This window comes from Leptonychotes weddellii, chromosome 1 (assembly GCF_054177405.1).
Source record: "Leptonychotes weddellii isolate Sample4059 chromosome 1, ASM5417740v2, whole genome shotgun sequence".
NCBI classification, from domain to species: Eukaryota; Metazoa; Chordata; class Mammalia; order Carnivora; family Phocidae; genus Leptonychotes; species Leptonychotes weddellii.
In genome coordinates this window covers 180,777,193-180,797,568 of record NC_138369.1, presented here as the reverse complement: position 1 = coordinate 180,797,568, position 20,376 = coordinate 180,777,193, and the positions used below count along the sequence as shown (strand labels likewise).

The following is a 20,376-nucleotide window of genomic DNA, read 5'->3' as shown; positions in this document are numbered from 1 at the left end:
TGTCTTTGGGTCTAAAATGTGTCTCTTGCAGACAGCATATTGATGGGTCTTATTTTTTTATCCAATCTGATACCCTGTGTCTTTTGATTAGAGCATTTAGCCCATTTACATTCAGGGTAACTATTGAAAGATATGAATTTAATGCCAATGCATTGCCTGTAATGTGACTGTTATTGTATATTGTCTCTGTTCCTTTCTGGTCTGTGTTACTTTTAGGCTCTTTCTTTGCTTAGAGGACCCCTTTCAATATTTCTTGTAGGACTGGTTTGATGTTTGCAAATTCTTTTAGTTTTTGTTTGTCCTGGAAGCTTTTTATCTCTCCTTCTATTTTCAATGACAGCCTAGCTGGACATTGTATTCTTGGCTGCATATTTTTCTCATTTATTTCTCTGAGTATATTATGTCAGTCTTTTCTGCCAGGTCTCTGTGGATAGGTCTGCTGCCAATCTAATGTTTCTACCATTGTAGGTTACAGACCTCTTGTCCACAGTTGCTTTCAAGATTTTCTCTTTGTATCTGAGACTTGTGAGTTTTACTATTAAATGTTGGGGTGTTGACCTATTTTTATTGATTTTGAGGGGTGTTCTCTGTGCCTCCTGGATTTTGATGCTGTTTCCTTCCCCAGTTAGGGAAGTTCTCTGCTATAATTTGCTCCAATATACCTTCTGCCCGTCTCTCTCTTTCTTCTTCTTCTGGGATCCCAATTATTCTAATGTTCCGCTTTATGGTATCACTTATCTCTCTAATTTTCCCTTTGTGATCCAGTAGTTGTCTATCTCCCTTTTTTTCAGATTCTTAATTCTCCATCATTTGGTCTTCTATATCACTAATTTTCTCTTCTGCCTCATTTATCGTAGCAGTTAGAGCCTCCATTTTTTATTGCATCTCATTAATAGCCTTTTTGAGTTCAACTTGGTTAGATTTTAGTTCTTTCATTTCTCCAGAAAGGGATTCTCTAGTATCTTCTATGCTTTCTTTCAAGCCCAGCTAGTATCTTTATAATCGTCATTCTGAACTCTAGTTCCAACATCTTACTGATGTCTGTTTTGATTAGGTCCCTGGCAGTCGGTACTGCCTCTTGTTCTTTTTTTTGAGGTGAGTTTTTCTGTTTTTTCATTTTGTCCAGAGGAGAATAGATGAATGAGAGAACAAAATGCTGAAAGGGCAACAACAATCCCAGAAAAATATACACTAAACAAATCAGAAGAGACCCAAAACGAGGGGGAAAAAAAGGAGAAAAAAAAAATATGATCAGGCTGGTGAATAGAACAGAGCCACACACTAGATTTTGGGTGTATTTTGGTCTGTTAGAAGAAATTGCCTCCTAAAATTTTAAAGAAAGAAAAACATATAGGTACAAAAATAAGGGTAAATATGATGAAGGGATGGAATATGACTGTAAAGATGAAAATTAAAAAAGATTTTAAAAAAAGAATTGATAAGTTGGTTGAAAAAAAGAATGAAAAAAATTTAAAAAAAAGAGAGAATGTGATCAGGCGGGAGACTAGGAAAAAGTCATACACTAGATTTAGGTTATATTTTGGTCTGTTAGAAGAAACTGTAACCCAAAATTTTAAAGAAAGAAAAGCATATATATAAAATAAGGTTAAATACAATGAAGGGATAGAATATGACTGTAAAAATGAAAATTAAAAAAGATTTTTAAAAAGGATTTGACAAGATAAGATGTTGGTTGAAAAGGGAAGAAGAAAAATTCAACTAAAAAAATAGAAAAAGAGAAAAATAAAAAAAATAAAAAAAATTAACTTTGAAAGACTAAAGAATCATCTGAATAAAAGCCATGAATTCTATGTGCTCTATTCCCCTAACACTGGAGTTTTGAAGTTCTCATTGATTGGTAAACTTGGTCTTTGCTGGATGTTCTTGCTGATCTTCTGGGGGAGGGGCCTGTTGCAGTGATTCTGAAATGTCTTTGCCCAAGGTGGAATTGTCCTGCCCTTGCCAGGGGCCTGGCTAAGTAATTTGCTTGGATTTGCTCTCAGTAGCTTTTGTTCCCTGAAAGCTTTCCGTACAGCTTTGAAGGATGAGAAAGAAAATGGTGGCCTCCCAATCTCTGTTCCCAGAGGAGCCGAGAACTCGGGATCCCACTCCTCAGTGAGCCCCCAGAGAAAAGCAGTCAATCACTCTTGTCTCCCTGGTTTCCAGCCGCACTCCATGCTCACTTGGCTGTGACTGAGCATTTCTATCTCTGGCACATGACCCTGTTTGGAGTCTCCAAACCCAGCAGATTCCTGTGGTGCACTCCCGAGCCACTCCTCCTGGGGGAGGAAGGGGAGTCTCCCCGGATCTGCCACTTGTTGTGTCCCTGCTTGAAGAACTGTGTCACGGGTCACAGTTTATGGCAACCCCGAGCTGAGACCCCAGTCCTTGGCTCCGTCTTTGCAGCCGGCTTCCCTGCTCCAATACCTGGGGTCTCTGCTACACACAGGTACCCCTGGTCTTTTTGTGACCTCAAGGGTCCTGAGACCACACTGTCCCAGCGAGGGTTCTACCCCCTGCTTAGCCACTGGAGTGACGTCCCTCAGCAGAGCTGACTTCTAAAAGTTCCAATTTTGTGCTCTGCCACTCTATCACTTGCCGGTAGCTGGCTGATGGAGGCTCCCTCCTCCTCCTGTCTATCTTCCCAAATATCGCCTCAGATCCACTTCTCCACATGTCCTGCATTCCAGACAGTGGTCGCTTTTCTGTTCATAAAATTGCTGCTATTTTCTTTGATCTCCTGTATAGTTCATAGGTATTCTGAATGGTTTGATAACTCTCTAGCTGAATTCCTGGGACCAGATGAAATTTAGGTCTCCTACTCCTCCACTATCTTGCTCCTCCCCCTTGTGTACAAGTTTTTATATGGACATGTTTTCAATTCTCTTGGGTATATATTTAAAAGAGAAATGTGGGTTATACAGAAACTCTAAAATTAACTTTTTGAGGAACTGCCAAATTGTTTTCCAAAGTAGTTGTACCAATTTACATTCCCAACAATGATGTATGAGGCTTCCAGTTTCTCTACCTCCTTGCCAACATTTGTCATTGTGTGTCATTTTGATTATAGACATCTATTTGATGTGAAGTAGTCTCTTATTGTGATTTTTATTTGCATTCCTTTAATGTCTAATAATGTTGATCATCTTTTCACATGCTTATTAACCATTTGTGCATCTTTTTTGAATAACTGTTCATTCAGATCTCTTGTCCATTCTTTTTTTTTTTTTACATATTTATTTATTTTCAAGAGAGAGAGCATGTGAACGCATATGCATGAGTGGAGGGAGGGGCAGAGGGCAAGAATCTTAAGCAGACTCCCTGAAAGCACAGAGCCTGATGTGGGGCTTGATCCCATGACCCATGAGACCATGACCTGAGCTGAAACCAAGAGTCAGGTGCTTAACTGACTGAGCCACACAGAGACCTCCTTTGTCCATTCCTCAATTGGGTTATGTTCACTGTTGAGTTGCAAGAATTTTAAAAATATTCTGATTACAAATTGTTTTTAGGATATAGAAGTTGCAAATATATTCTCCCATCCTATGGTTTGCCTTCCCATCCTCTTGTTATTGTCCTTCAAAGCAAAAGTGTTTTTAATTTTGATGAAGGCCTATTTATTTATTTTTTTATTTTGTGGCTTGTGCTTTTGGGTTGTTATCTAAGAAAGATCCCAAAATACAAAGTCATAAACATTTATATTCATGTTATGTTTCATCTAAGAGATTTGTACCTTTAGCTCTAACACTTAAGTTTTAATCTATTTTGAGTTACTTTTGAGATGGTTTGAGATATGAGATAGGGTCTAGCTTCATCTTTTTGCATGTGGATATCCAGTTAAGAATAGTTAAGCCTAGGGGTGCCTGGATGGGTCAGTTGGTTAAGTGTCTGCCTTCAGCTCAGGTCATGATCCTAAGGTCCTGGGATCAAGCCCTGCATTGGGTTCCCTGCTCAGAGGAAAGCCTGCTTCTCTTTATCCCTTTGCCTGCTGCTCTACCTACCTGTGCTCTCTATCTCTCTGTCAAATAAATAAATAAAATCTTAAAAAAAAAAGAATAGTTAAGCCTATTCTTTCCCATCAGCTGGTCCTGACCTACTTATTCAAAGTCAGTTGACCATAAATGTGTTTGTCTTAACTCATCCTAGCACCTAAAGTCTAAAATCCCTAAAGGGTGGCTTATCTGAATATCATCTAAATGAGGTGTGAGTGATATGCAAGTTATTATTCATCTTGAGGCAAATTCCTCTCCAGCTGCAAAATTGTGAAACCAAACAAGTTATGTGCTTCCAAAATACAATGATGGCATAGACAAGATAGATATTTCCATTCCAATAGGGGGAAATAGGAGAGAAGAAAGGGGTAACAACATTAAACCTTCAGTTTTGAGGAAAATCCTCTTTGGCTCAGTGTTCTGCCCTTTGGACTCACTAGGGTGGGAATCCCACCTCCCAAGCTCTCCCAGGCTGGTGTTCCTGCACCGTGGCTCTTGGTGACCTTGGCCCCATGGCTCTACCAGGTGCAGCAGGGGCCTCTCTCCTAATACACTGGGGACATTCTGGCATGGCTGAACTGGAGAGGAATTAGCTCTGCCATCCCAACTGGGGTGCTTGCACTAAGGGTCTATAATAGGACTGGTAGCCCGGATAGTCTCTGAATTGTCTTTGGTTCATTCTTCCATTGTCTGAAAGAGTAGGATCATCCTCTATGCATCTTTTTGATCTATATCCTAGTGCTGGGTCAAGCATTGTGAATAGCTAGCAAAAATATTGAAGAAAGTGAATGAGTTACTCGAGATACACAGCAAATATCCTATTTCATTTCTTGCAAGTTCTACCTTTCACAAACCACTAGAACATGAACACAATTCAGCCAAGTTCATGGCTGGTTTGTAAATTTGCTCCAGTTTCTAATAATATGTTCCTCATTTCTGATTGAGACCTCCTCAGAATGTCCTTTACCGCCCACATTTCTACCAACATTCTGTTCATGACTGCTTGTATTATCTAAGAGGACAGAGGCTTTCTCTACCACTCTGCTTTTTTTCTTTCTCAGCTCATATCAGAATTGACTGTAATAGTCCATTCACATCAATGCAGGGTTTTTCTAGCATATACCTCGAAACTTCCCCAGCCTCTACCCATTACCCAGTTTCAAAGCCACTTCCACATTTATAGGTATTTGTTACAGGAGCAACCCCCTCACCCCCCTCTTTTGGGTACTGATTATGTCTTATTCCATTTGGGCTGCTTTCCCAAATATACCATACACTGGGTGGCTTAAACAATATTTATTTCTCACAGTTCTCTAAGCTAAAAAGTCCAAGATCAAGGCCCTAGCAGATTTGGCACCTGGTGAGAGCCTTCCTCTTGGTTCATACACAGCTTCTTGCTATGTCTTCACATGGCAGAAGGGGTAAGAGCTCTCTGGGTTCTCTTTGTAAGGGCACTGATACCATTCATGAGGGGCTCTATCCTCATGACCTAATCACCTCCCGAAGGCCCCACCATCACTTTGGGGTTAGGATTTCAATATATAAATTTTTGGATGATAAAAACATTTATTCCAAAGCATTCTGTTTCATACTTTCAGTGGGCTTTTCTCTTTCTTTCTTTGTCCAGGCACCTGCATCCACATGTATCTATCATTTCACTGGAATTTTTGACTTCACAGGCTAATTTGGATAACTGTATTTCTTATATATTTCTATTAAATTCTTTTCTTTATTCCAGTAATGTTCTGATAACTCACTTGTCTTTTTGTGTGGGGTGAGTTCTCAACATGTGTGTCCCAGAACACCAGTCACAATATCTCCTTCACAGATAGGTTGACAAATTTTAACTTACATAAAACATTTGCTAATACCTTAACTGAGGTTATCTCTTGCTTTAGTCATGGACTGAGTTGTCAAATGTGCTACAAACACAAAAATAGTCAATGCTAATGGACTAGAATGTTCTTAATGCCCTTATGGATCCTCTAATAATCCTCTTTTAAGAGCCAGGTCCCTGTAAAGCTTACCATGACATCCCAAGAAAAACTGATCTCTCTTTTAGTTGGTTCCAACTGTGTCCACTACTCTTTTGCCACCTAAAGTACACAATTGCGATCATTTGTTTATATATCTGTCTCTGGGTGAAGGCAGGATCATCCTCTATGCATCTTTTTGATCTATATCCTAGTGCTGGGTCAAGCATTGTGAATAGCTAGCAAAAATATTGAAGAAATGAATGAGTTACTCGAGTAAGTACAATTTTATAATATCCAAAGGAGACAATAATTGAATATTCACATACACTTGGAAGCCCAAGAACAATAAATTATGATTGCCCAAGAAGGGATTTATCATGTTTTTGGCCAATCATATGCAAATTAAAATTGCTTTTTATAGTTGATTATATATTTCTCAATTTTATCTATATGATATAATGAGGGTAGACTATAAGAGAATTGAATTCTACTTGTTGACATAAAGTTTGATTAGTTTGAAAGGGAATAAACTGCTTCTCAGAATTTTTGAAAGCCAAAAGTCTGATATTCAATCCCAGTTCAGCAGGGTAGTCACATTTCATTGCCTAACAACAGATTCATTAAAATGGCACCAGACCTTGCTGCAAGCAATTGACCTCATCCCCTTTTTTCTCCTATGGCTAATGGCTTGAAATCTTAAAATAATTTAAGGCCATTTTTTATTTGCCATTCCCACACTCTCTCACATTTGAGGTGCCTTATCTTCTATGTCTTTTCATTCTTCTTGTGATTCATATTCTCACAGTCTCTGCTTCAACAAAACATATTGGGCTCTCAGAGCAATCCCTTAATTATTCTCCTACCTCATATTTCTTTATTCTATGATGCATTCCACAAAGCCCATAACCCATTTAATCTTCCCAAGAGTATCAAACCAAACCAAACCAAAATAATAATGATAATAATAACACTAATAATAAATCTTACTGCTTTTAACACAGTCTTGCTAAAAAATTCCATCTTGCTTCTTCTACCCCTCTTTTTTTGGCATTATAATATCCAATAATTAATGCCTTCAATAACAACACTCCAGCCTATTTTTCCCAATTTGGCTTTCATTAACATTTTTCCTCAAATCTTCAGCTTCAGTAAAACTGTGGTCCCAAGAGCAGGCATGACACATCTCACCCATGAGATGTTGCTCATGTCATTTGGTCTCACTGATGAACATTCTCTCCTCTTGCTATATTTTATAAACTTTTCATTATAAGACATGTAATCAGAAGGAAAATAGAAAAATATAAACCTTTTTATTCATCACCTACTTTTAACAGTTGTTAACATTTTGATATATTTGATTATTTTTTGTTGAAATATTTTAAAATAAATCACAGATATTATGATATTTCATAATGTACATTTCCATATGACCCTCTACATACTAACAGTATTTTTTTTACTTTATCAGAATAGCATTATCACACCTAACAATATTAACAGTATTTCCTTTGTATCAACTAATACAGTAGTCAAATTTTCCTCATTGTTCAAAATGGGTGTTTCAGTTTTTCTTTTTAAAATCAGGATTCAAATAAATCCACACACTGAATTTACTTGCTATGTGTTTCAATTCTCTTTGAATTCAGAATCAGCATTTGATACTATTGACTTGGAGAAATCAGATCAGTTGCCCCATAGAATACCCTATGATATGGATTTGTTTATTTGTTTACTCATGGTATTAGCTTGTTTCTCTAAATCATGAATTTTATATAAATTGTACATTAGATATTAGGTCTTAGTTTGATTGAGAGTTAATACTTTGGCAAGAATGTGTCATAGGTGATGCAGTGTAGTATAGTGGGCATGTATTGCCCAGTTGTTCCAAATCTCTTTTAATCTAAATAATTCTCATTCCTGCAGTTCTGTTCCTGGTCCCCCCACACCCCCCTTCCACACCTGCTATGAAGCATCACGCTCCTCACTAAAGTTCTGAATACTGTGGCATTTGTGATCTATAATATATTGCATTTCACACTTACCTTTATGCTATGCTATGTATCATTTTGAAGCACATTTTCTATTTTGTGTTAAACTTGTCTGTTCAAATGGGTTGTAGGTCACCAGAAGTCAATTCCCATATCCCACATGTTGTGTTTTTCCCCCATGGCTTTGAGGATTTTTTAGGTTTTCACTATATATTTTCCTTTTTATGATTTTATGTTTGACTTCACAGGGACTTACCCATGTCTTTTTAATTTCTTAAAGAAAAAAAATAAAATATAGAAGTATTCTTTGTTTATGCCATTTGTAGTATATGGACAAGCCAAACTTGGCAAGAGAAAGGGCAACATACAGTGATGAGGATAATTGTAGATACTAATGCACATAGACCATGCACATAGCCCATGAGGATAATTGTAGATACTAATGCACATAGACCATGCACATAGCCCATGAAACTATGGAGACCATGCACATGGACCCCATTCAATGTATATTTGTGCCCCCAAATGAATGAATGCTCAATTCATTCAAAATGTGAGGAATGTTGTGTTATTTAGGTCAAGAATGTTTTTTAAATTGACTATTGCTTATTATAGCAGCCAGAGTCTCTTTAAGTAGTTCCCCAACTATTTTCTATAGTAAAGATATTCTACCGGGGCGCCTGGGTGGCTCAGTTGGTTAAGCAACTGCCTTCGGCTCAGGTCATGATCCTGGAGTCCCAGGATCGAGTCCCGCATGGGGCTCCCTGCTCAGCAGGGAGTCTGCTTCTCCCTCTGACCCTCCCCTCTCTCATGCTCTATCTCATTCTCTCTCTCAAATAAATAAATAAATAAAATCTTAAAAAAAAAAAAAGATATTCTACCAAGAGTTATCCGTAAAGACCTTTGACACAAAGCACCTAGCATGCACTCAGATGCCTAGCATCTATTTTCAATAGCTGTTGAGGTAGTTCACCTCCTTCTTCCACCTGTCCAAGGAATATCATGGAAGGTTTAGGTTAGCTGAAGATCCCAGGGGTTTCTTTCCCCACTTGCTGTCCAGAACTTTTCTCTGTAGTCCAGGTTTTGTCTCCATCAGAGTTTATAGAAAAAGCTAATAAAGCATGTATCAATCTGGTCATTAGGGCTCCAGAATATGGAATTGTGTTGTAGTCAGTAAATAAAACTGTCATCTCACCTGACTAATAACAGCTGGCTGCTCCTTGGGGGGCTTTACACAGCATCCCATTCTATTTCTGGGCAGCTGTATATAAATTCAAATTATTGTATTATGTCTCCTAAGATAATCTTGGGCCTCATTATATGGCATTGTGACATGGTAGAATTAAGTGCTAATAAAGGCAAGAAATCTCTCTCTGGGATTAAAGTCTAGTATGTTTGTTAAAAATTTGTGCTTGCATTATCATTACATCCCGTTTACTTCATTTGTTTGGGTGTTGTGACTATTATATGCTAAGACTTGCTTAGAGAGCTGTGAGCAAGTAGCCCTTTCTCTTCACAATATGTAAACAAGGTAGACCAAATACAAGTAAATTAATTAAAGATAGAAAGCCAACTGCTTATAAATAAATGTTAAAATCATCTGTAGTAAACACTGACAAATAAATTGCAAACCAAGCAAGAGTTAAAAAAAAGTCATGCTCTCTAAAGCTTCTTCCAATTCTATGGATGCATGATTTGGGTTTTTATTACCTTAAGCATGCTTTTGGTTTTTAAATGTTTTGTTTATTTGATGTCATCTTTATTCACAAGATAATATATGCTTGTAATAATAAATGAAGCAATACAAATATGTATAATGATCAAGTTAATTATCTTCCATCCTCCTGCCCACACATACCCTCCCCGCCAGGTGACCTTCCATTACATTTTCCTCCTTCTTACAGACATATGCAATTTTGTCTTTACTCATAGTTATGCACACATAGGGTTTGAAGTTTGTGGTCAAACAAAGGGGAATCCTACCATACATACTGGGACCTTGCCTTTTTATCCTGGTATGTATTATGGATGTGCTATAAGTCAATAGATAGAATCTCTATTATATATCACATACATAAATATAAGTATATAAATGATATGTTCTTCATTCTGGGCATTTTTTTTCAGTTCAGTTTCTATTTTTTTTACTTCTCACCTTTTGGTTAGCCCCTGACCTTCTCTTAATTCCACCCACCCAACACAAGACATCAGTTCTCTACTGCTCTCCCAGCCAGATAACCATATGCTAAATTATCCAGCATATGGATTTCTCCCTCTCTTCCTCTCTCTTTCTCTCTGAATATATACATATAAAATACATAAGATATATATAAATAAATATACATACAGGTAAATACTCAATGTTTTAACTAAGTTTTCAGCTGTTCTTTTTGGAGCTACAGATCTGCTGATCTCTTTGCAGTGCTCTTTAGCCCATACGGGGAACTGGAATAAAATCTCTCTGCTCAGGAACGAAATGTCATTTACTTCCACAAGTATTTAGGATTTTAAGGCTGTTTAATGGGACTAAAAAAAATCCAGTGTTCTGCCCATCTCTAACATTTCCTTTCAATCTAGTTAAAGCCTAACTTTTGCCACTGCCTTTAGCCACCAAGCCAGAAATTTTCCTCCATGTTGTTGTATGTTATTGAGATTTCCTTCACAGACCATTTCCAACTTGTCATCACTACCACCATGTTAGCAAACATCTCCCCTCTGGTGCCTGATGGTGCTAGATTTTCAAACTATCAGAAAATTTTAAGCTTCCTGTTACAATTTACTCTCATGGCTTATAGATTCTGCATGATGTCTCAATCATAATGACATCTCTATCCACTTCCATGCAAAGCAGAGCCACTCGGGATTCTGTAATGCTGAGGTAAATAAGCAAATAATGAAATAACATAGCACAGAATTCAAGGTCAATGTGTAGATTTAAAGAGTGATGATGGTTTTGAAGTTCACTCACCCAGTTTTGTTGGGATGATGAGCCTATTTAGACTTGACAACAGATCAGCTTCTGAGATGCCAGCCTGCAAAAGTTAAACAAGATTTTCCATGAACTGTCTCTGAGTAGAACATGTAAGGAATTAGTCAGCTGATTACTTAAGTAGGTACCTTATAATGAGCTGTAAATGGGCACTCCTGCAAGGAGTAAAACATAGCTGCCTCTAGATCCCTAGTGTTAGTCCTTAGAGTCCCATCAAGTAGAAAAAAAATCAGCCCCTGTTTGCAAATCCTGGGAGTTTTCTGGTTCAACATGTTCAAGTGGCCAGATTTCGACCTATCAACCTTAAGCAGAGCATGGGGATCATATTTAAAATGTCTGCTTCTTTGGTAACTATTATGGATGGAGTTTGGGATCCATTCCCAGACATGGACTGGAGAGACTTTTCTCTAAGTGATCACTAAAGCCTCTTTTATTGTAATTGCCTTTATGATATGGTATTATCCCCTCTTGATTATAATTTCCATGAGGACAGAGACCATGCCCATCTCACTGACTGTTTAATTGCCAGGGTCTAGGTTGGTGTCAAAATTTATGTCACTACTCTAGAAATACTTGGTGAAAGAATAAATGTTTGAATGAAAGGGTGATCTCTGACAATGCCCTCCTAGAAAGTGTATGTGTCTTTGATTTCCCCCATACAACTCCTTCCTTCCACTTTTTCCCTTTTGCCTGCTGCTTATCTGTATTACAATCCTTTTCTTCTGCTCACTACTGAATAGTGGGATACTTTATTTCTCAAGTTATTACCACCTTTATCCAACTGTTTTGAAATCTCAAACTCAGTTGTCTCTTGAGTTCCAGATTTTTACAACACACTGCCACTAAATAGTTTCACTTGAGCCTCCTATAGATAACACCAACGTATATCTGAACTCAACTGAGCTTTCAGATCTCCACTTTGGTGGTCTTCCAAGTGCTCTCAGCCCCATGAACATCTGCTATTAGCTTCACAATACATTAATTGCTGAACCTTCTATCTGGAGCTCATTGTGCACTGCTTTTTGTTCCTTATTACCCTTCACTTTCACACCATATAAACAAAACTTGATTTTTAAAAAGATTTTATTTACTTATTTGAGAGAAAGCGAGAGTGGGATGGGGGCAGAGGGAGAGGGAAAAGCTGGCTCCTCACTGAGTAGGGAGCTCGATGCATAGCTTGATCCCAGAATGCTAGGATCATGACCTGAGCCAAAGGCAGAAGCTTAACCAACTGAGCCACCCAGGCGCCCCTAAACAAAACCTTTAAAATTCCTTAAATGCCTATTTGGTCTAGGCTTTATTTAGAATCTTAGTTGCTGCTTCTTTACAGTAAGACCTCTTGAATTAAGACCTGCTTGAATAGCCTCTTGAATGGTCTTGGGGTCTACGGTCATACTCCTCAGCCAACTTTCAGTTAGCTGCCATAATGATTTTTATAAAACATAAGTCTGTAGGGGAAAATATCACAGTATCTAGTGTACCTAAAACAAAATATATATGGCCTTGATGTTCGGGTTTCCCTTACTGTCGAGGGCGTAATTTTTTGCCACTTGCTTTTGTTCCTTTACTCTCTAGGGATAACATAAATTTATAGCTCTGCAATTCAATACTTTTTCTATGTCTGCGCACATTCTGTTTGCCCTGCTTGGTGTACACTTTGTCTCCTTTATATAGCTCTCCTCTATCAAGAATTAATTCAAATGTAAACTTTAATGAGAATATATTTGTTCCTTCTCTTTGCTCTGGGATCTTTCTTTTTTGGGTGCAGATATGAGACTTCCCCTCCATATTTCCACTTGACCATTATATTATCTGTCATTTGTAGTATACATGCTTGTTTATGTACTTGTTTTCCAACTCAACACATCTTTTCATATTTGTAACACTAAGACTTAATGGGGAGTCTTAGGTATCAATTACTTAATTGATACATAATTATTTTAATTATTTTATTGAACAAGTGAATAAGTAATGAGTTAAAAAAAAATAACAGCATTGGCCAGGCCAGAGTACATTTAATGAAAAAAATGAACCTAGAGTTTCCTACTCATGAAATACGACGAATTGTAATTTACCTGGTATATAGTCATGAAAAAAGCATCAGGTTGAAAGAGAAAAATGTAGTTAATCTAGGACATGGATATGGATATGCCATCAATTTAATAATCTATTCTGGTTGCCTAGGATTAGATTGGATTATTAACAATTCAAATTGAGTAAAACAGGTGCAATAAAAAGATGCTGTGGGACAGAATTGCTGTCACACAAGAGGATGGATTCAACAGCAGCTCTTATTCAGTTGATGCCCGGGGTCAAGTAACAATTCGGTGTCAGCGGCCAAATCCCCACCTATCCCAGCCACGTGTACAGCGCAGCCCAAGATTCCAAAGGCACCAAAGCCACAGGCATAACCATGTCCAGAGCCCAGATCTCTATCTCTATCATAGTTGCTGCAGTAGTATATTGTCAGGATTTAAGTTTTTAGCCCGAGAGAAGAGTAAGTTGTAGCAAGTAAAAACAATACATAAATACTAACAGTCTTTTGTGCAGCCTCAGGGTAGTTGTGGTAAACTGCAGGTGCTCCTGAAATCCTCATTTAGACCAAATTTGTATTTAAAAATCTCATTAATTACCGGATGCTTGGGGGGCTCAGTTGGTTAAACATCTGACTTTTGGTTTTGGCTCAGGTCATGATCTCAGGGTCATGGGATTGAGTCCCGTGTCGGGCTCCCTGCTCACTGTGGAGTCTGCTGGAAATTCTCTCCCTCTGCTCCTTTCCCCTGCTCGAGCGCACGCACTCTCTCTTTCTAAAATTAAAACAAACAAACAAAAAACCCCCAAAATAACAACTCATTAATCACCTTTCTTTAAATAAAAAAGACTCCATATATGCATTAAAGTTGAGGTCGTTTTCTTGTTATGTTTAGATCTTCCCAAGTTGATGAGCTTTACATGAAAAAAGAAAAATGCTGAATTCAATGACCTTGCTCCCACTGATGCTGAATTTAACCTTTGTAACCATGCTGCATGACATCACGTGGAGAAGGCAAATGCCTTTTTCCTCCGATGATTTTGCTAATAATACCCTTCATCTTATATGCAGATTTAATCAACACAGCTGGGATGTTATCTATATAAATCTTAGGAGCAAATAATATATTTTCTGTATAAACTACCACCCACTCCAACACATTTTACTCTATGGTTTTTGTATTGCTATGTTCTCTCAAAAATAATACCACTTTGTTGCTTATATAGTTTCCCCTCCTCTGTTCCTTCAAGAAGTTGTCTAGTTATTATCCTATACCTGCACCAGAGTATACACATTTATTTGCAGACAGGAAAACTTTGACAATCTTATTTGCCTTCAAGTTCATAGGAACATAGAATAGATCTTTTTGAGGTTGAATTTGATAGAGGTCATTACTATTAATTTCTTCTTCAGGAATATTAGCTCTAAATGTATCATGCACCAGTACATAGACTTAAGTTTTGAGAGATAGATTGATCTGGGCATTATGATTGAAAAAAATTGAGAATTTTCCTTCACCTCTATTCTCTAGGGCCATGTCTGATTTGGGCTGCAACCATCCACTTTTATTAGGTGATGTCACTTTATTGACAAAACCATCTATAAGCCAGGACTAATTTTTTTCTTCCTGGGAAAATGGCATAAATCCATAGATGTGTGTTGAGAGAGACAACTCAGCAGGGTAGAAGCCATGGAATCTGATCCACTTACCTCTGTAATTTATTTGTGCTTTCTGGACTTCCTCAAACCCAAGCTCATATATACTACTTTTGTCTGATGATGGAAGAGTTGCTGCGTATACTCAAATTTGTGGCTTAGAAAGCCAGACAATATCTAGGTCATAATGGGCGGTTCAAGTCACATGGTAACTTGGTGTCCCATGGTCAAGAGCTCAGTCATGAGCTAGAAGTTATTTCTTCAAAGGATAGTATAAATCCACAGAGGATGGCATAAATTTGCTCCAAAATCTTAAAAATCCTGTGTTGTGATTCACATATACAGACCTGTAAAAGCCTCCAAATACCATCCTTATCTTCCATAGACACTTTAAGCACCAGTGAATCTGCTGCTTCATAAAGACCAAGCAGCAGAGCAGTATGTACAACAGCACATGACCATCTTGGAATTTCCTCTTGCTCTTAAGTCACTCAAACTGGGCAGCTATTTTATTACTTTCCTAATGGATAACAGGTAGCATGTCCAAGTGAGGAATATGTTGCCATAAAAATCCAAAGAGGTCACGAAGTATTGTGTTTCTTGCTTAGTGACAATGTAACACTTGTTCTTCCATCACTGGACCCCTAGAAATTTCACTGAGGCGAGAGGCCCCTAAATTTTTGTAGGTTTTATTTCCCATACTCTGTCACTCATGGGTCCTAGCAAGATGTTCAGAGTAGTTGCTAATTCCTGTTTCCTGGATCTAGTCACCATGTATTATCTATATAGTGGACTAACGTGATGTCCTTTGGAATGCAGAGTCAGCGTCTCTGCAGACTTATTTGTGCCTGAGGGCTGAAGAATTAGCATATTTTTGAAGTGGGGTAGTTCAAGAGCATTACTGGTCCTGCCTGCTGAAAGCAAACTGATTCTGCTGTTCTCTATTTACAGGGATAGAGTAAAAAGTCTTTACCAGATCACAAGAAGTGCAAACCATATTCTAGAGGGTATGTACATTTGCTTCAGCAAAGAAACAATATCTGAAATAAAACCCACATTTGAAGTCACCACTGGATTAAATTTATGATTACTCATTTTCATTCCTCTGAATCTATCTACATTTTGTAGAGGCAAATTGAATAAAGATATGAAATCACAACCCCTGAAACTTTACAAACTTTAATGATAGTGTTGTGGCTTCAATCATGTCTCCTCAACAAATATGTTGAAGTCTTAACCCCTAGTAACAGTGAATGTGACCTGATTTGGAAATAGAGTCTTTGTAGATGTTATCAAGTTAAGATGAGGTCATACTCAATTAGGGTAGACCTTAAATCCAATCACTGGTGTTCTTATAAGAAAGCCATATGAGGACACAGGGACACACAGGGTAAGATCAGATATCAATGGAGGCAGAAATTGGAGTGATGTGTCAAGTGATGTGACATGCCAAGACAAGGAAAACCAATGATTGCCAGCAACCATCAGAAGCTAGGAGGAGACAAGAAAGGATTCTCCTCTAGAGCCTTCAGAAAGAGCATGATCCCACAAACACTTTAATTTTGAATTTTTGGTCTTGAGAACTATGAGAGAATAAATTTCTGTTGCTTTAAGCTACCAAATGTATGGTGCTTTGTTACATCAACCTTGGGAAATTATTACAGGTAGCAATAATATACTTAATCTTTCCAGAAATAAACTATTGTTTTTGATCTACTATTTTGGTATGAAGGGGAAGCTCTAGTGGTTAGTGGTTTTGTTCTTTTTTTTTTTTTTTTACCATAATAGACTTCACTGCAGGGACTCAATGTGCAGATTCTGCCAGTTATAAATATATCTTTGCTAACAATGCATACTCACAGGGAGGATTCATGGATTTACTGAGCCCATTATGAGATAGACCTAAGCCAAAGCTCCATTAATCATTTGAGTGGACCATAAAGGTATTTTGGGACTCTAAAAAGTTAGTGTCACTTTAGAGCCAGAGTTGGGTAATCCCTGAAAATTCTGGTACTTTTCCCTTCCTCGGTGCACTGTCACTAAAATTGTCACTTTTCATTAGTCAGTTGTTACTGTCACCAGTAAATTGTCATGGGTCCCTTAGAGGAAGGCTGAAGGGAAAACTTAAACAGCCTAATGTTGGGGCAATGTAGCAGGGACCTTCCTCAAGGGACCTACCTTCTATTCATTCAAGGAGCTCTGAGTCTATGAACTGGCTTGAATGGAATTGATTAATTGGTTGATGTATAGTTTCTTTTGCCTTTGGTCTTACATACTCCACTCATTTCCAAAGTTACTTAAGTCAGCAACATTTTTTGCCTACTTTCTTCAGTGAGAATATTTCATGTACTTGTAATACAGTTAGGTGATTTTGTTATATTCTGGATTCCATTCTGGAATCCTCTGTTCTAAAACACTTTTTAAAAAATTGCATAAGTTAAGATTCACTGTTTGTGCTGTGAACCTATATGGATCTGGACAAATGAACAGTTTATGTATTTGCCAATACAATATCATGCAGAATAGTTTCTCTCCCTAAGAGAACTCCCTGTGATTTGCTCATTCTCTTCCTTCCCCTCCACTTGAAACCACTGATCTTTTTACCATGTGTCTAGTTGTGTCTTTTCCGAATGTTATAAAATTGGAATCATACAATATGTAGCCTTTTCACACATTGTTGTAATTGACTTGCTAACTCTTTTGGGAAGATTTTTTGTATCTAGGTTCATGAAATAAATTGCTTTTTATTTTATTTTATTTTATTTTTAGAGAGAGAGAGCACATGTTGGGGGGCACAGAAGAAGAGGGAGAGAGGGAATCTTAAGCAGGCTCCATGCTTAGCATGGAGTCTGACCTGGGGCTCAATCTTACAACCCTGTGATCATGACCTGAGCTGAAATCAAGAGACAGATGCTTAATCAAATGAGCCATCCAGGTGCCCCAAGAAATTACTTTTTAATTTCCCTTTCTTAAAATATCTTTATCTGATTTAGGTATTAAGATAATGCTGGTATTTTAGAATAAGTTAGGAAGTGCTTCTTCTGCTTACATTTTTTGGAATATATTGTAGACAAGTGGTGTAATTTCTTTCTTAATTTTTTTGCTAGGTTTACCAGTAAAACATCTGGCATAGTGGTTTCTTTTATGAACGATTAATAATTCTTGACTCAATTTCTTTAAAAGATATAGGACTATTAAAATTATCTATTTCTCTTTGTGTGAGTTTTGGTAATTTGTGTCTTTCAAGGAATTAGTTTATCTCTTAGCATGGGCCTGTGGATATTTTGGAAGGACATTTAATTGTTCAAGGACAGGGACTTACTGTCCTTACAATCCCAAAAGAATAATTAAGTAGATGATTTAACTTTTCATATTGAAATGCTAAAGAATGTTTTTTAAAAAAGATTTTGCATAGTTGAAGGCAAGAAATTTTCTAGTTTAATAGACATCGCTGAATTGTCACTTTCTAATTGGATATGTGTTTTCAATTCCCAATGTACTTTGATGGTCTATGAAAATTAATCAAAATCATATATGTGATTATAAAGGTACATTTCAAATACAGCCCAGGGAAATTGGCATTTCAGATTCTTGTATTAGGTTTAAGGAGAAAGCCAAAATTAGTGAGAAAAGTATGTAATTGTCATGTCTTTGAAAGAGACGTTGGAAATACAAAATTTACCTGCTTCTGATAAAAGTGAGAGAGCAGTGGTCCAGAATTTGCTTAGACCTGGTTTCCAAAATGGTAACCACAAGTCTGTTCTTACAGATTCTCCCAGACACGAAGGACAGACAGCCCACCTGCCTGTGGACACGACATGAGGGATAAGGCTTCCAATGTTCTTCTTGTTAACTGAAGAGGAGGAGCCATCCACATGCGAATCATTCAGCCGTACAACTTGAATGATGCTGCCCTGCTCTGGGGAGGCAGAAAAATCCAACAGCCTGAGGCATTTTGGAATATTTGAGAGAAAAAGGGGTTGTAGTTTTACTGACTGTGAAGCTTAACGTGATGAGGTGTGGAGGGAAGCAGAAGTTGTGAATGAATGCCTGTGAAACCTGAAAAGAACGGATTTTACAATGGTTGCATTAAAAAGAGCAACAAAGGTAATGTAGTGACTTCAAATATACCCTCAAAGTCACACCGTAAATAAACACACAAGTGACAGCAATAAATGAATGTAAATGTCAGTAAACAGTATTACCAATGGGAAAGTTTATTAAAAAATAAACATAAAACTTTCTCACATGACAGCCATTTGGTTAAGATTTTAGCAAAGGGATAGCAATACTACCAATAAAAAAAAACTATCTTCTTCTTTTTTAAATGTTTATTTATCTTAGAGAGAGACAGAGGGAGAGAGAGAGCATGAACAGGGGAGGGGCAGAGGGAGAGAGAATCCTCAAGCAGACTCTGCATTGAGGGCGGAGCCAGCCGTGGGGTTTGATCCCAGGACCCTGAGATTATGACCTGAAGTGAAACCAAGTGATGCTTCACTGACTGAGCCACCCAGGTGCCCCAATAAAAGAAACGATTTTTAACATGTAGGAGAGACCAGATGATTTTGGTCAATTGAGGTTGAGACGTGCTGAATCTAAATTATTTTTCGATGTATCTTAGCATATATTTGCCATTGGGTCATAATGGATTTATAAAGAACCCTGGAAGCAGAATCAATGAATCAAAGGAAGAGGAATCCAGGCTGAGCTACTCAGGAAGATCCTCACTCTAACCCACAGGACCAGTATCTGCCACAACAAGATGTATAGCCCTATCCCCATCTGCCTGTCTTAGTCTGTTCAGGCAGCTATAACAAAGTATCATAGACTGGGAGCTTAAAGAGCAAACATTTATTTCTCACAGTCTGAAGGCTGTGAAGTCCAGGATCAAGGTGTTGGCAGATTCGGTGTCTGGTGAAGAGCTGCTTCCTGGTTGATGATTGGCTGTCTTGTCATTGTGTCCTCACATGGAGGAAAGTGGTGAAGGAGCTGTCTGGGGTCTTTTTTATAAGGGGCACTAATCACCTGCCAAACACCCCACCTCCTAATATCATCACACTGGGAGTTATGATTTAAACATAGGAATTTGGGGGAGACACAAACATTTAATGTATAGCAACACTATGGATAACCACAGCCATGACCACTTCTGGCCACCAAATATATGCAGCCCTGATATGAAGGTAACTGTCATAGTAGCACATGGTCCCAGAGAAGAAGATCCATTCCAAGAGCAGGAACTGATGTTTCAGTCTGAATGTTACCATGTGCATTGGGCCTTTTATACACCCTTGGTTGTGTCTGAAAAAACCAAAGTCAGTATGTTTATCTCATTTTTTTTTTTTTTTTTTTTTTTTTTAGTAGGCTCCATGCCCAGTGCAGAGCCCAGTGTGGAGCTTAAACTCAGGACCCTGAGATCAAGACCTGAACTGAGATCAAGAGTTGGACGCTTGACTAACTGAGTCACCAGGGCACCCCTGTTTACCTCATATCTTAAGTTAACTTTCTTTGGATCTATTTGGTGCTTGTTTCTTAAGGCAAAGATTTCTTACTGTGTAATGATTCACACAATCATGTTATTCTTTAACAAAAAATTAATATCCAATTTCCAAAAACGATTTTCATTCTAAATTTAATTACTTTGAAGTATGGGATCAATTTCATGTGATGATATAAAACATTGAAACCTGTTTTCCAAAGGTTTGACTTTGCTAATAATCATTTCCATAATCAGATACCCAGT

General features: G+C 37.8%; 1 long non-coding RNA gene across 1 annotated transcript in view; it reads left to right on the top strand.

Moving 5' to 3' along the window:
* The window catches only part of LOC145717336 (uncharacterized), a 58,528-nt gene extending 38,458 nt beyond the window's left edge, over positions 1-20,070 (top strand). The window contains exons 2-3 of the long non-coding RNA XR_014140481.1: positions 18,403-18,740; positions 19,995-20,070. This is a non-coding gene — a long non-coding RNA (uncharacterized LOC145717336). The remainder of the gene's footprint in view (positions 1-18,402; positions 18,741-19,994) is intronic.
* The last annotated feature ends 306 nt before the right edge of the window (positions 20,071-20,376 follow it).